This window comes from Idiotropiscis lumnitzeri, chromosome 9 (assembly GCF_059441095.1).
Source record: "Idiotropiscis lumnitzeri isolate Australia: NSW breed Sydney's pygmy pipehorse chromosome 9, RoL_Ilum_1.0, whole genome shotgun sequence".
Classification (NCBI taxonomy): domain Eukaryota; kingdom Metazoa; phylum Chordata; class Actinopteri; order Syngnathiformes; family Syngnathidae; genus Idiotropiscis; species Idiotropiscis lumnitzeri.
The window spans coordinates 22,671,162-22,688,984 of NC_142399.1; the positions used below are offsets into that span (position 1 = coordinate 22,671,162).

The 17,823-nt window shown below is 43.0% G+C and overlaps 1 protein-coding gene across 1 annotated transcript in view; it reads left to right on the plus strand.

Moving 5' to 3' along the window:
• Positions 1-17,823, plus strand: part of piezo1 (piezo type mechanosensitive ion channel component 1 (Er blood group)) — a 304,639-nt gene that overhangs the window by 38,388 nt on the left and 248,428 nt on the right. The window lies entirely within an intron of this gene.

A 17,823-nucleotide genomic window follows, 5' to 3' on the forward strand; every position in this document is an offset into this window, starting at 1 on the left:
TATAAAAACACATCACGATGCTGTCGCTTCTGAGTGACCCAATCCCTGTCTACCATAGTGCCGAGAAATTTGGTAATGTTCCAAAACAAAAGAATTTGTACCCTGATTGGTGAAACGGAGTATTCGACATCTGAACTGAACCCCGTCAGTTGTCTTCACCATGGGGCCTAAATCTTTAGTATGATGACGCTCACTGATAGTTAATCTGATTTGTGGCTCAGCGAACGTAGACCATTCATACCATCTCCTCTGCTCCGGGGCAAGGCACACAATCAAGGCAATGCCGGTAGACATAACAAACACATAATCCTAATGTAAGATCCACTTTTGACCCTCGATGTGGGTAAATGCTTCCTGGCAAACCAAATCATCATAACACAGTGTTCAATGCAAAGGACCAATTGGTGGTTTGAATGGGTGGAGGCGGCTACACCACGCAGACCAGAGCAGGGACAGGACGTACCAACCGCGGGAGGTGGAAACCCTGGTTTCAGAGCTGCCCAGTCTACTGGAACGGAGGAGAGCACAAAACATATGCTTCCCCCGGCGGAAGTGCACAGTTAAATTGAGTCCCATCTTGAAATGACACTTGAATTCCATGGTTTGTTTCACAGGTGCGGGGTCGGTCAACGGCATTGACTCGGGCAATCTCGAGAAGCCCACAAGGGTGACAGTGTTGTTGCTCACTGGGATATGCAGAGGGAGCTTGCAAAGCGTGGAATATCTTGTTCCACCATCAAAAACTGTTGTCCATCAACTGTCAGCGGAATGCTTGGACCTGCCAGTCCGCGGGCACCCCTATCGTGGAATGGGGGTCCCAATCGGGTTGAGGTGTCAAGTGTGCTTTGAGAGGCCATGGAAGTGTTGTCAGAGGAGTGGGTGGCGGTGGCGCCCCTGCGCTAGCGGAGCTCTTTGTGACGGGTATGCCGCTGGACCACAGGATGGCAGATATCGGAACTTGGCTCAGTATGGACAACTCGTCACCCAGTGACCCAACACCCCACAGCAAGAACACGTCCCACTCACAACCCATGTCTACAACCACCCCTAATTCTGTTACGTGACAACAAGCCTGCTGTGGCGCTGCGTCACCAGAACCTTGCCTAGGCGCAGCGGAGGCGGTGGGGGCCGTCTGTATCAGCCGTAGCATTAGCTGCTCCCCCCTTTTTTGGACAGGTCACTGGCGAAAGTTTCAATCCATTCACGTCTCGCCCTGGTAATATAGCCAGGCCTGTCTCCCATAAGAGCTCACTAACTTAATCCCTAAAACCAATGACTCGATGTAATCAACATACAACTAACAGCACGTACCATCTATAAATTATTTCAAATTGTGTCGAACACCATTGAAGGTCTGTCTTGTAAAAACAAATTAAATTCCTGACTGCTAATCACCCAAACCTAAATAAATACTCCCAATAAGTATTCTCATCATATTTTACAAATGCCATTGCCATTTGGTTTTGTCTTCTATTTATTATTCACTTTTAATCCCCATGAACGCCTCTATAATTATATAATTTAGCTATTCTTTTTTCACTAACTCTAATATGACTCAGTTTTAATCAACTAATGGGTTTCCTCCAGGTACTCCGGTTTCCTCCCACATTCCAAAAACATGCATGGCAGGTTGATTGGACACTAGAAATCGCCCCTAGGTATGAGTGTGAGCGCGGATGGTTGTTCATCTCTGTGTGCCCTGCAATTGGGTGGCAACCAGTTCAGGGTGTCCCCCGCCTACTGCCCGAAGATAGCTAGGATAGGCTCCAGCACCCCCCGTGACCCTAGTGAGGAGATGCGATATAGATGAGGGATGGATGGATAGATGTTTTTACGTTTAACCTCACCTTGTGTGTTCTGTTTCGACAACTGTTTATCAGTATCCCTGTTTCATTAGTTGCTGCCGGGGGTAAAAAGGAGGGGTTCAGAGAGGAATTTCACTCTCAGGGGCAATCCCAAACTTTTGTTTCCAGGGCATTGTAACACTCTAGGCTGGTTTATTATTATTATTATTGCAATTTTATTGCATTCAGTCTTCCTCGAGACTGAATGCATTGTAGTTTTTGCCAAATAGTTAATCCTAGTTTCCCACTTTAGCTTTTCACAGTCAGTATATTAACATTTTCAACAGCACTATCACTTCATTGAGGTCTAATTAACAATCCTTCACCATAATCAGACTATTCCCATCAAAGAGACCTGTTCCATAGCCATACGTTAACGTTTTCATCACTCAAGGCTTTTCCGTGTTGACCAATCAGATTCCCCGGATCATGCCTTTTTCCTTTTATGATCTTTGATTTCTCTCTTTAAAACACCCCTACTTGAACTGTAAATTAATTTCAACCCAATGTTTATGTAGCCAATTATCTTTTTTATCAATCTAATTTTTCCCTACTTATTATCCAATTTTTTAAAAATATATTTTTATGCCGCATCTTTCAATGCACACTAGGACACGCTCGTGTTAGCTGTACTGGTAAAACTGATGACACTGAATAATAATAAAATCACCTATGGGTTCTAGAAGAGACAACTCTTTCTGGAAAGGGGGGACTCGCACTGGTTTATAACTATAACCCCTTATCTCCTGCGTGGTGGCTGCCTGACTTCCTGGTCCCACAGTAGATGCAGGTGAGACCCCAGCGCTCTGCTTGCATCCCAATCTTCAACTCTTTCACCTCTGCATGGTCATTGTTGACATGTCCTGTTAACGCTTAAAAATCCTTACATGCAAAAAACAATTATGTGAACAAAATACTGCATCTATCTCCCCCCTTTGACACATGCCCCACATGTGTCAACACAAATAACAATAAAAACAAAGCAGCAATGCCCGACCCTCCTACCCGTGACGAACCGAGCTTAATTCGTCGACCAGACGTCTCTCCTTCTGGAATGGATACTCACTCGAATGCTGAAACACAACTGGAACCTACTCACACTAACAAAATCACGTCCCATTCTATAGCTGCTCCCGCAACCTGCTTGACATGGAAATGGTTCTAACAAAATTCACATCAATAAACAAACAACCATTTATGACAGGCATCACCAAATGGCATCAGTTGTGGGTGCTATTTCTGTATTTAACACATACACTAACTGCATCACACTTTGAGGCGCATGCTTGCTCTCACATGCTAGTTCGCCCATCCTAGCTTGCGCATGCTACCTCGCGCATGCTACCTCGCGCATGCTACCTCGCGCAGCTACCTCGCGCATGCAACCTCACGCATGCTAGTCACTCATGCGAGCCCTCATTCAGAGAAAGTCAGCTTTGTCAATGGCAGTATCACTGATGCTATAGGACAGGCATCACCAAATGGCGGGATGGTTCGGACCGGACCCATGGCCAATCTATGATGAATTTTTTTCAGGGCGCATTCGCAAACCTTGGCGCAGCAATTCTAGTTAATACGGAAAAGGCGTCAGTGATTTGAGCCAATCAAATCTTTTGTTTACGATCCACTGCCAATTGCGCAGCAGACCAGAAGAGAGTGCTGCTGACAGTATGCCTCGCTAAAAAGTTAGCGAGGTCAATGCGTCTTGTTTTAAATGAATGGATGGAGAAATTTAGTTTCGATCTGGCTGCAGCCAATTTAATACCAGTGTGCATCATATGCTCCGAAACCGTCGCAACATTGCGAAGCGCCACAACGAAACAAAGCACCGCCCTTTTGTGCACAGTTATCCGCTGACGTTTGAGGTGAGCGCATGCAAAAACATAGAACTTCGAGTGCAGTACAACAGATTTTTACATTTTTGCTTAAATCCCAGTGGCATGCAAACGAATATTCAGTAAAAGTAAAATGGATTTTGGGGAAACATAAAAAAAACGTTCAAGTGATGGGGAAGTTGTGAAGGAGTGCTTAAATGTGGTTGCACAAACATTATTGAAAGGAAAACACTAAGCCCAGATGTGTGAAATAATCTACCAAATCCCAATGGCCCTGACTCCGTTCCAACCCAGATTTAAGTCACTGGCAGGGCAGTCGCAAACTAATTTTTCTCATTAAGAGAAGTTAAAAAAATATTCAAAAGAAAAAGTGGTGTCAAAGCTCATTTTGAATTAGTTTTTCACGAGGACAGACATTTTTATTGATTGTGTACTGAACATGTTGACCTGGTTTACTCAGATAATTAGGCTTTCCATTTTTTTAGGCTGATAACTCTTTGATTTAAAAAAAAAGGTAAAAGATGTTAACTCAATGCTTAGCAGTTGATATATTTCTGCAGGAGATATTTTACAGTTTTTTTCTGGAAGTGGCACCCTTAAATTCCTGGAGCCACATTTACTTGAATGTGAAATAAACGCGTTATATTTGTTTGACTGGCAAAGGTGTTTAATGGGAACTGTAAGAGCCATTTTTTATGTTAACGTATGTTTGCTTTAAACCTCCCACCACTTGGGTGCAGTGTGGTGTCCATTGGCCACAGGGCTATTTAATCAATGGGCTAACAAGACCCAGGTGGTTACTATTGGGGAGGCAAAAAAGTTTTAGACCGTGACCGTGACAAGGTGGGAAAAATGGTGTGAGCTGACTTGACGGACAATTGGACGACTTTACTTTGGAAAAAGCGGAACGGACACGCGTCGAAACAACCCAGGCCAATAGCAACCATAGTGACCCGTTTGATAGGCAAAGGGGTCACTACAATTTAAGTCTAAAACTTTGCTTCGAGCGAATGAAGATACGTTTGCTTCAAAGTAAGGACAGCGCAGCTGAAAAAGAGCGGCGGATCGAATGGCTTTCTTGTCGCCTTGAGGACCGCGTTGGATGATTGCTGATGTTTGAACGTCATCTGCCCAAATTGTTTGCTCGTTTGGAATTATTTGGAACCGGAGCCACGCAGCCGCGGCTCTCTAACCAAGGAATTGGAACATCAATACACTTCCATGCCGGCCAACGCCAAGGTATTTGTAGCGCTACACTAATGGCCATATAGTAGATTGCTGTAAATGTGTGCACACAACTTTGCGCATAAAATCCAATGCATTGGTGGTAATTGAGGGAACGTTACGGGGCGCGTTTGCAATTTGAATTAGACTGTGCGCGTGTACAACTTACGGAAGGTTGCACGGGTAAGCGAGTGATCAAAAGGTTTTGTATCAACATAATTATGAGTAGAGAAGAGGACCTCGACAAAGCTGAACTTTGGACTGAGACACCTAAGCAAGATGATTTAGGGATTGAGGAAGGTGGTCCTTCTGTAAAAAAGCGGTCGGTTAAAATGACTGAAAAGGCCTTTTTGGCAAAGATAGAAACACTGCAAAAAGAGAGAAAAAACAAGTTGCAAAGGGCAGCAAGCCTCAAGCAGACAATTATAAATTTGATGGGTGTTAAAGGTTTTGGTTCAGAGGTAAAAAATCAGTTTGACAAATACACTAAACTATGTGATGAAGCTGTTGCACATCACGAAGCTTTATTGAAATTTATGCCACCTGAAGAGTGTGAAAGGCATGAAATGTGGTTTAAAGTAAAAGCGCTCGCTATCGATGAATTTGTTTCAGAAGTAAAGTGGTTGGGTAGCAATGAATGTTGCTGTCAAAATGAAGATATGGAGGACAATAATAATGAAATGAAACAGCAAAGAATTGAAGGACCTCACAGCGAGGAAGTTCAAGTGGAACCGCATGACAGCATTTCCAATGTAATTTCCAATACTTCCTCAAAGCGCAGTGGGTCTACTACAACATCTTTACGCCGACAAATGGAGGCAGAACAAGCTGTGATCATGGCGCGTGCTGCTGCACTTAAGAAAAAACATGCTTTGGAAGAACAAGCAGAGGACATAAGAAGGAAACAGGAACAACTGGAAATAGAAACAGAACTAGCCGCATCTGCTGCAAAATTGATGATGTTAAAAGACTCTTCATTAAACAGTGTTGCTAGTAAACAAAGCAAACATTCAGATGGAATGTCATCCTACTTGAAATCCCAAACTATTGCAGCACTATTGAACCCAGCGCCGAAGATGGAAGCAACAGCCAGAACACAGGCACATCAACCAAATATGAATTTCAGTAGTCAAGCAGCACCGCATTCTCATGGCATCAGAGATCGAACCAGGACGCAAGCATGGCAAACATCTGCAACACAGGAAACCCAGTCAAATATAAATCCCAGTGCTCAAGTTGCACACCCGTTGCAAAACAACGATGAACTCTACAGGCTGTTACACAAGCAAAACGAAATAACAGCACTTTTAGCACAAACACAAAGTTTCCAGTTGCTACCACGCAGAGAAGTGCCTTTAATGGAGACCCTCTACAATTTCGGACCTTTATGAGAACCTTTGAATGTTGCGTGGAAGCAAAGGTGCAAAGGGTGGACTGCTTATTCTATATGGAACAATACACTGGGGGCCAACCTAAAGAACTAGTTCACAGCTGCCAACACCTACCACCGGACAGAGCCTATGATGCAGCCAAAACCCTACTTATTAAACATTTTGGAAATTAATTGAAATTCACAGCCGCCTATGTGAATAAAATAACACAATGGCCTACTGTAAAGGCAGAGGATAAAAAGGGGCTACAAGACTATGCATTGTGCTTGGCCGAATGCTGCAATGCAATGAAAGAACTCCGATATTTGGATGAACTCAATATGCCAGCAAACATGAAACTAATAACACAGATGCTTCCTTATAAACTCAGAGAGCGTTGGCGAGAGAGGGCTTGCAGCATTTATGAAACGCAAGGTCATAGGGCAGGTTTCAAGGACATTGTAAGATTTGTTGAATATCAAGTCAAGATCATTTTGGATCCAATCTTTGGTGATATCCAAAACACCACAATTGACACAAACAGGAGCAACAAAACTCAAGCAAGCAAGGCATATTTGGAACAAAAATCACAATCCAGGGGAAACACTTTTGCAACTGCTGTTATGTTCAATGAAGAAGTTGCGGGTACAAACAATAGAAATGTACAAACTCAAACACAAAGTGCACTGCCTACAACTGATAACAATCGCTGTTTGTATTGTACACGACGACATGCATTGGATCAATGTTCAGAATTGAAAAGGAAACCTCATAGAGAGAAGCTGGACTTTCTTAAGGCGAAAGGAGTGTGCTTCGGCTGCCTGCACATGAGCAAGGACTGCAGTAACCGCATATTGTGCAAAATATGCAACCAAAATCACCCCAGTGTTCTCCATATCGAAAGAAGGGAAAGAAGTGAAGAGGAAAAGCGGCCAAAAGGACAGCCACAGGGAGCACCAGTGAGTGGCACAAGTGTTTCCACGTGTGGACATACAGGGGCCGGCGGCAGTTATGGCATTCTGTCAATCTTACCTGTTAATGTCAAATCTACAAAAGGAAACAAAGTGGTTCAAACATACGCTTTTTTGGATCCAGGGAGTACTGATACTTTCTGCTCCGAAAGTTTAAAGGAAAAACTAAACCTCAAAGGCAAAGGAACCAATTATTCATATTCGAACTATGACCCACAACACCACTATGCCAAGCTACATGATTGAAGGCTTGGAAATATGTGGTCTGAACAACAACCATTATTATCAGCTTCCCACCACATTCACACAGAAACAAATGCCAGTATCGGTAGACAATTTAATCAGCGAAAGGGAGTTAAAGAAATGGTCTTATCTTAAGGATGCGCACATTCCTCGTATCAGCGCGAATGTTGATTTGTTGATTGGCACAAATGCCTCAAAGGTAATGGAACCCTGGGAGGTGATCAACAGTCGCGGCGAGGGACCGTATGCTGTTAGAACTCTTCTTGGCTGTGTGATTAATGGACCTCTCCAGGGAAATAGTGTGAGAATGGCCACCCTCTGGCACTGGTTAATAGGATCAGTGTTGACCGACTCCAACAGTTGTTGATAAATCAATACAATCAGGAATTCAATGAAACATCTTACAATGACAAAGAGGAGATGTCAGTAAATGAAAGGAGATTCATTGAAATAATGGAAAGTTCCGTCCAATTTAAAGATATTGACAAATATGACAAAACTGCCTTTTAAGGATCAAAATGTGAAAATGCCAAATATTTCTGTGGCCAAGCAACGTGTTGGATCACTCAAAAGAAGACTTCAGAAGGATAAAGGTTTTCACAAGGAATATTCAACTTTCCTATCTGATGTCATTGGAATGGGATACGCAGAAAGGGTTCCAGAGGAACAATTAGAGCGTGCTGAAGGGAAAATTTGGTATCTCCCTCACCATGGCGTGTATCATCCTCAGAAGGGTAACCTTCGCGTGGTGTTTGACTGCGGGGTAGAATTTAAAGGTACCTCGCTAAATAGACAGCTCCTACAAGGCCCAAATCTGACCAGCTCATTGTTAGGGGTTCTGACACGATTCAGACAGGAACCCGTAGCGATCATGGCTGACGTGCAATCAATGTTTCATCAAGTAAAAGTGGATACGGAACATTTGGACTTTTTGAGATTTTTATGGTGGCCAGAAGGAAACTTGGAGCAGGAGTTGGTACAATATCGCATGACTGTTCACCTGTTCGGAGCTGTGTCCTCTCCTAGTTGCGCATGTTATGCATTAAGGAAAACCGCAGAAGATAATGTCCACAACTTTCCAGCAGAAGTGACGGACACAGTCAAAAGAAACTTTTACGTGGATGATCTACTGAAAGGCCTACCATCGGAAGTAGAGGCTATGGTTATGGTACAAAACCTCAAGGCTATCTGCCGCAATGGAGGTTTCAACCTTACAAAATGGCTTAGCAACAGCCGTGAAGTGTTGTCAGGTATTTCTGAAGAGGATAAGTCAAAGAATATTAAGGAATTAGATTTGGATAGGGATAAACTGCCTGATGAACGGGCTCTTGGGCTACAGTGGTGTATTGAGACTGACACCTTTGAATTCAAGTTCAACATTAAAAACAATACACACACAAGGCGTGGATTGTTATCAAAGATAAATTCAGTTTACGACCCTTTGGGATTATTGGCTCCATTCACCATCCCGGCAAAGATGATCTTGCAGGACTTGTGTTGGAAGACCTTGAAAAGGTGGAAAGCTTCAAAATCAAACGAAGTTTCAAGCCTCAAGACTTTGGACCGATAACATCTGCTCAAATGCATCATTTTTCGGATGCTAGTGAGACTGCATACGGCACTGTTACTTACATCAAGTTGCAAAATGACAAGAACAGAGTTCACACTGCTTTCTTACGAGGCAAGGCCAGAGTTGCCCCGTTAAAACAAGTGACTATTCCCCGCTTAGAACTAACAGCAGCAGTTCTTGCTGTTAAAGTGGATAAGATGCTGTGTTCGGAGCTGCAACTGCCTTTGACAGAATCACAATTTTGGACAGATAGCACCTCAGTGATAAAATATATAAAAAATGAGGACAAAAGGTTCCAAACATTTGTGGCAAATAGAATAGCAATGATTAGAGAATCCTCAAACTTTTCGCAGTGGAGATACGTTCCTACGACACAGAACCCAGCAGATTATGCCTCTAGAGGGCTAAAGATGGAACCCTTAATTGAAGGAAAATGGATTGAAAGTCCCAAATTTCTGTGGGAGGCAGAAAGTGAATGGCCTTCGCACCCAGTGGACACGGAGACTGTTGATGACCTGGAAGTCAAAAGGAACAGTGTTGTGAACGCAGCCGTTACTGAGGTTCCTGAAAATGCCACTAATAAATTGATCACACACTTTTCCAGTTGGAAAAGGTTGAAGATTGCGGTAGGTTGGCTTCTAAAGTTCAAGAGGATTTTAAGGACTTTAAGTCAAAAGAGGAAGCAGCTGATTTCTGAAAGCACTGATTCTTATGATAGTCAATTGACCGATGTCAATTCAAAGATGCAGGAATTGAAGGCCACATTGGGAGATCAAAGACTAGCTGTAGATGACCTGTTGGAAGCTGAAATGTCCATTATTCGCTTCAGCCAGAATGAAAGATTCGCTGTTGAGATTGCTGCGCTCAAATCTGGATGTAAAGTGAAAAGAGTGAGTTCAATCTACAAACTTGACCCACTATATGAAAATGGTGTACTGAGAGTTGGGGGACGATTAAATAGATCTTCCATGCCCGAGGAAACAAAGCACCCATTACTTCTAGCCAAAGACCAACACATCTCAACACTCTTACTGCGACATGTTCATGAGCGGTTGGGCCATAGTGGCAAGAATCATGTACTATCCAAGCTGAGGAAAAAATATTGGATCACAAACGCTGATTCAGCTGCAAGAAAGGTAATAGGAAAATGCTACGTTTGTAGAATTTTGAGAGGAAAAGTGGGTGGACAAAGGATGGCAGATCTTCCAGCTGAAAGAATTGTTCCAAATCTTCCACCATTTACACATGCTGGCGTGGATTATTTTGGTCCAATAGAGGTGAAGCGAGGACGTTCTACCCTAAAGCGTTACGGAGTTATCTTCACTTGCATGTCCAGTAGAGCAGTTCACCTGGAGGTCGCATAGACGCTTGACACAGATTCTTGTATCAACGCATTACGAAGATTTATCTGCCGCAGAGGACAAGTCTCTACCATAAGATCAGACAATGGAACCAATTTTGTAGGAACCGAAAAAGAGCAATGGCGCAGGAAGGGATCCGATGGATTTTTAACCCTCCTGCCGCATCACATCATGGTGGCATTTGGGAACGTATCATAAGATCGATCAGGAAGGTTCTTAGTGCTGTACTTCGACAACAATGTGTGGACGATGAAGGATTTCATACAGTGTTATCCCTCTGACTTTTAATTGAATACCTCTGATTTATGACAACAGACCACATCACACAAATCAAACATCACACAATCTTGGAAATTGAATCGGCAGCGTCCATCCTGTAAATCAGTCTGACCTTCATCATCAACAAAATCAATCAAACATGAAAAATAAAGGGTTAGGGTTAAAAATTCACAAATACTGCATATCATTCTCCCAGAAGGTGATCCACAACCTGCAAAATCAACAAAAGTCATATAACCAACACAGCATCTGCTCCTTCAGTGACGGCTGAACATTCACGCTGAAAAAACAGGTTAAAAAACAAAACAAATCACCAAGTCACATTTGTCTTTTGGTCTCAGTCTCCAGAACAAGTGTCATGCATTGGGTCACTGTCCAAGTTTTTTCATCTCATTGTCAACATCTGTGTCACCACTCATACAGTCCAAAGTCATTCACAGTTGGTCCAGTCATGTCAGCAACATTACTGCAATAGGCCTTCTCCATTTGACTAATTTGGTTGTCAAATGGTGCCAAAACCTACTCCACTTCCAAATTATTCATCGACACAGATTTGGTCAAGAACTGTCACTGATCAGTCAGTATATTCAATTTGTTGAACCGCACAGCATATGCAGTATATACTTCCAGGTGAGAGGAATTTGTCCTCTTATTTTGATGACGTCATCACCAACTCCCAATTAACTTTTTCTTGAATATCTTCACACACGCATCTTCAAGCAATTGATAAAAGGTATTATCAACTAAACAATTCACCACCTGGTTAATTGATTCCCATTCTCGAGACATAGTCCAAGTGCATTTTATTGGCGGCCACCCACACACACACACACGCACACACACCCCCACACACACCCACACACACTGCAAACTAGTGACTGGCACGTTTCCATCCTCTCTCAAACCTTTAATCATACGCAAATGAGCCATTTCACATAATCAGAGCTAATTTTCTTCAATCAACAGCTCAGATTCACTATTACCAGTATTATTCCTTTCCCAAACTCCTTTCGCATTAATTTTAGTCCAATAGATTAGATGGATAACGATTACAAGTCCTAATTTACCTTAAACATACGACTGATACACTTTACCAGCATATTAATTATGCTACTGTTATGGTTTGTCGGGTCAAGTTTGTAAAGTTGTGCCATCACTAATCTGTATCATTGGATTAATCACCTCCTCCCTATTTGGGTTCTCAATGTTCTATAAAAGTTCATTTCAATTAAGGCAAACAAACCAGTATACTCTTATCCTTCATAATAGCCTTTCATTATTTGCTGGTCATTTACTCCCTTTATCCCTGAATTTACTCCCATTATCCTAGTTCTGCTGTATCCTTATTTTACCACATATCTTTTCCTCTCTGTAATTGGCTGGCAACCAGTTCAGGGTGTCCCCCGCCTACTGCCCGAAGATAGCTGGGATAGGCTCCAGCACCCCTCGCGACCCTAGTGAGGAGAAACGGTACAGAAGATGGATGGATGGATGGATATCTTTTCTTCTTATTTTATCAACTCTGTAACAGTGAAAGACACCTTCCAATATCATTGTTTTGCTCTAACTAACAACCCTCTGACTATCTTCAGTGGCGTTGCAGGGCTCTATGTTACATTGGTTCTAAGATTAAAGGGACCTTACTTGTGCACTCCAACAGAGGACAGAAAAACAAATTCCAGCACCGCCTTATCATTATGCTGCTCTTCCTCGATATATCCTTTTTTAGTAATGATGGATACATGGATTTTATTTTTAATTGCCCAAGAAAATGATGATTTGTCACATAATCCGTAGGATAAAATGGCCTCATCCTTTGGTATTCTTTCCTTTTTTTTTCTTTCTTGAGGACCGTGATTCTCTCAGTAAGTGAACCAGAATCTGACCCGCACCTCAGGGTTGACAATTTTTAAAATTTAAAATTTTTGTTTTTAAAGGCGCAGATTTGATCGAACATTCCTTATCGATCTCTTGATGCACCCCTTTAACCGTTTTTATCACTCTTTCCCCACATTTTGACACACAAATTCCATACATTTCTATAGTGTGCGCACATATCATTTATTATTTATATACTGGTATACCATTATTAACCCCCCTAATTAGAATTTTAACAAGATGTGGAAGCCCTCATCTTCACTTCAGCTCATTTTTGAGAGTGAGCATGTGTGAGTGTGTGTATGTGGATGTGGTTTTATAGTATGGGGCTCCATCAACACATTAGTAGCAGCCAGGTTTTTGATTTTGCGTGGCCTTGACCGGGCGCATTTGATCACCGGATATGTCTCAAACATCGGAATTGTACCGGTTTGACAAGGAACCTCCGTAACATACTAACAAAAACAACAGCTCCCTAGCTCCGCGCCGTCCACACTGAAGTGCATCTTGTGCCTCAAATGCGCTCCATGCCACGACGTGCCCAATACGATACTTCTGTTCGTGTTTCTCTCATTCCAAAACTGTCCGAACTTCTCATTTCATCATCTCTTCTATTTCTCTCTTTCATCTCATCTCTTCACAAACTCCTGCGTACATCCTGTGCCAGTACGGGTGGACAGGTTTTTGATTTTGTGGGGCCTTGACCAGAACACATTTGATCACCGGGTATGTCTCAAACATCGGAATCAAACCAGTTTGACAAGGAACATCCGTAACATACCAACAACAACAACAGCTCCCTGGTGCCACGCTGTCCACTGAAGTGCGTCTCGTGCCACAAATGTGCTCCATGCCACGCCGTGCCCAATACAATGTGGTAGAGCGCTTCTCTTCTTATCTCATTATTTCTATTTTCAGATCATAATTTTCCTGCTAAAATTTGCACCCTTCTGATAGGGAATGGCCACACAGGACATGAATATCTAATTTTACCTTATTGCATATGCATTCTCATCCTGCTTGCCCACAACATGGCCTTTCAACAGCGTCCTAAGGGTACCAGGTACGGACCCCCTCCCATATGCAACTCCTCGTCGCCAGACCCCCTCGCTGCATGCAAGTACCTTGGGAAGTCGAGGACCCCTGTCGGAATCCCTGACCCGTCGTAAACAATGTTGAGGCCCAATGCCTCTCAAGACAGTAACTTATGTACTAGGGAGGTCCAACGCCAGACTAGGTATTTCTAAAAGCAACAATTTTGTCATGGCCATAAAATGAGTTGTATATGTTAGACCCTGTGAAAATACACTACACTGCTTATATATATATCACACCATATGGAAAGTGCTTTGTTACAGCTCAAGCTGTTGTGAAATGCGCTATATAAATAAACTTGTTTTGTATTGTATTGAATATATATGATTGTCATGTCATTATCCACACCGCTTATCCTGTATAGGGTCGCGGGAGGGTGCTGGAGCCTATCCCAGCTGACTACGGGCGAAAGGCGCACTACACCCTGAACTGGTCACCAGCCAGTCACAGGGCAGATATATATGATATATGATTGTATTGTATTGTATTGTATGTGGCCAAGTGCTTCGCAATCAATGCATGAAACTATCACAATCTCAAACGCCATCTCCTAACAAAACTCAAAGCACTTGGCCCAAACTGGTAGATTTTCCTTTACAGAAACAACAAAGAACAAAAAGTCATACAGCTGCACTAGGGGTGCATCTTTGGTCCCCTATTCGGCATGTCTTAGATGTCTCCATCAGCAAGCTCTGAGAAGCCTGATTACCTGCTGGATAGGGCCCCTCAAAGACCGGCGTTGGACATCCCTGACCTGTACTAAAAAAACAAATAAACAACAACAAAACAACTTTTTTCTTGTTGCACATGATTAATGTGCGATAAGCTGAAATGATTTTCCCCTATTTTCCTCATCCATCCATCCATTGTGGATTTATCTGAGGTCGGGTCGTGGGGATAGCAGCGTTAGAAGGAAAGCCTAGACTTCCTTGTCCAGCCACTGTCGAGCTCCTCCAGGGGGATCCCAAAGCGTTCCAAGACCAGCTGGGAGACATAGTCTCTCCAGTGTGGCTTGTGTCATCCCCATGGCCTTCTCTTGGTGGGACGTGCCCATAGCACTTCAGCAGGGAGGCAACCATAAGGCAACCTAAATAGATGCCCAAGCCAATCATTTGACTCTTCTTGATGATAAGGAGCAGCTCTAAATTGTGCCCACCAAACCTCTCACCTTATCCAGAGTAGAATGGAGAGTTTGGACACCCTGCGAAGGCAACCAATTTAGGCAGCTTGTATCTGTGATCTTGTTCTTTTGGACACGACCCGTAATCAAAAGTGAGGTTAGGCGCATAGATTGACCAGTAAATTGAGTTTCGCCTTTAGGCTCAGATAATGAAATCGCGCACCAGTCTGGCTAATAATATCCCATCCCATTTTCTCTAATTTATGAACAAGACCTCGAGATAACTGAATATTTCCACCAGGGGCAAGATCTCGCCGACCTGAAGTGAGCCCCTGATCCTTTACCGACTAAGGACCAGATTTGGATTCAGATTTGGAGGTGCTGATCTCAACTGCTTTCCCACTCGGTTGCAATTTGATCCAGTGAGAGTTAAGATAGCGGCTTGATGAAGCTAACAGCACCACATTGTCTGCAAAAATCAGAGCTACAATTATGTTGGGACCAAACTCGACCCCCTTTGGGCTGAATGATTTTAGGAGAAAAAAATAATTGTGTTTTTTCTGACAGATATTGCAATTTCGATTTAATTTACAATTTTCTTCACAATGGACAGTTACATTTACAAACATGACAGAAAATGCCATTATACCATTTAAAACAACATTTTAAAAATAATAAAAGCTATTTCTGTTATAGGACATTAAAGAGGTTTTCATACTCAGGTTTTTACAAACTACTTGCTGTCAAGTATAATTTTGTATTTATGTGTCATTGTGTATATGGAAATGCTTTTTTAAACCCCAGGTTTTACATTTCATACTAATTAATGTCAGATTAAATGTTAATAAAATCATTGTCCCTTAACAAAGCTAAATTGGTGAAAATGTATAAACCACACTTCTCCTCCTGAGTCTAAGATTCGAATTCCTGATGGCCCCATCTCTCACCTGGATAGACCTTACAAGGCTGGCAGAGCAGTGTGATTCCCTGTAGTCAGGTCATTTATTTAATTTTAGAAGGGTGACCACCACCCAACCACTCAAGAGGCACTGTCCCCGATGTCCACACAATGTTGCAGTGCAGCTTAACCAAGACTGCCTAATATCGTCAAGCTGCACCCACAAATGGGCGTTCCCGTTTTTTAACGGGAATGCCCCGTTCTGACAATGGGAACATTCCCTCAGACCAAGGGCAACATCCGGTGTCGGCTGTTCTCTATGGCTTTATATTTATGCCATAATTACGTACGCATCATGTCAAATACCGCAAACACAAACAGCCGCATTATAACACGCTGTTCTTATTGTTTTAGTTATAATTCCCAAAATTTTTTTTCAAATATCTTTGATTGTGTCATGATCCGTCTCTGTCTCGCCACGTGTTTTTCGGTCTCTGTTTTTGTTTTCTCAGCTGACCCGTGGGCGTGTCTCCCGGCATTTTCATCATGCCATGTTTTCACGGCCGGAGAGGCACGCCCACCGGTCACTCAGCTGTATCCTGTCATGTCTTGATTGCCGCCGTGTATTTAAGCCTCCGACACTGTCGGATTATTCCTTCCGATTGCTCACGCCACGTACCACGCCTTGTATTGATTTCTCGAACCTCTTGTTATGACCCTCGTGATGCCCATTGACTACACATCGCGCCCTGCTCTCGTCGGATCCCTTCGCTCGTTTCTGATTGACTTCCCTTGCCCTTTTGCGGCAAGCGATTTCCGTTCTCGTTCTCCTTTCTTGCGTTGCAAGCTCTTTTCGTTGTCGATATCGTTTTCCCCCTGGAGTGGATTTGCCCTCCAGCGCTTTATGTTGTCCTTCGTCGGCTCCACGCCAATTTGCTTTGTAAGTACCTGTGTTCTAATAAACATCCTGTTAAACGCTGCATCTCCTGTGTCCGCGGTTAAAGGGTTCCATCTACACTGCTTTCTCAGCCGCGGCTGGGGAAGCAGCTCCTTACAGATTGTCTTAATGTTAGTTCTATGTGCTTCTATAAAAGTTTTTCTGTTCGTTTTATTTGTTGTTTTTTTTTTTTTGTCTTTTTTTTATAATCAAAATCACCTCTCGGAGTTGTGCATTTGCGTCTTCATCATTATGTCACCATGGTAGTTGTTTTGTAATAGTGCCATTCTATTCCTATTCATGTTACACCATATGAAAAACGCTTTGTTACAGCTCCAGCTGTAGTGAACTGCGCTATATAAATAAAGTTGTATTTTTTTTTACCCTACCTCTTCGTTACGATTGGACTGTAACAGCCAATCAGAAACAGCCCTCGTGTCCGACTCCTGATTGGTTGAGAATTGTGGCACAATTGTCACGCCTGAGTCGCAAGCGTGAATCAGAGAGAAGCCGTAAGCGTAAAACCTATTTTGGTGGGTACATTTTTGTATGGACAAAACATGTTTTCGTACGTGGTATTTGACATTATGTTTCCGTAGTTGTGGCATAAATCTAACGCCATGAAGTAGGTCGATCATATCACCATGGCCCACTGCGCGACACTGTCGTATTGGGAACACCTCGGTTCGAAATGGATTCATTGGTCGACTAAACACTGACTGGAACGCCCTTGCATCCTAACAGTAATGCCCCGGCTGCAGCTGGACCCTTCTCAGACAGCCCCTAAATATCCAGAGCTTTTAGGAACTTGGGTGGATCTCATCCACCCCTGCGGCCCTTTCACTGAGGAGGTTTTTAAACATTGAGATTTTCTCAACCCCAGAAGTAAGAGTGTCTGGCTTGGAGACCCCAGACTTCCTCAAAGGAAGGCTTGTCAGTGGAATTGAGGAGGTCTTTGAAGTATACTTCCTCCAACTCACAACATGCTGATTCAAGGTCAGTAGCACCCCATCCTCATTATACACAGGATTCATGGTGCACTGCTTCCCACTCCTGAAATGCTGGCTTGTCGGCCACAATTAACGTCAAAGTCATTTGGAAGTTTTTTTAGTTTTTGCCGCAGCGTCCGCCAGAGCTGCATTCCACTTCGCCTACCAATACCCATCAGCTGCCTCTGGGTTAGGGTGAGGCACAAATG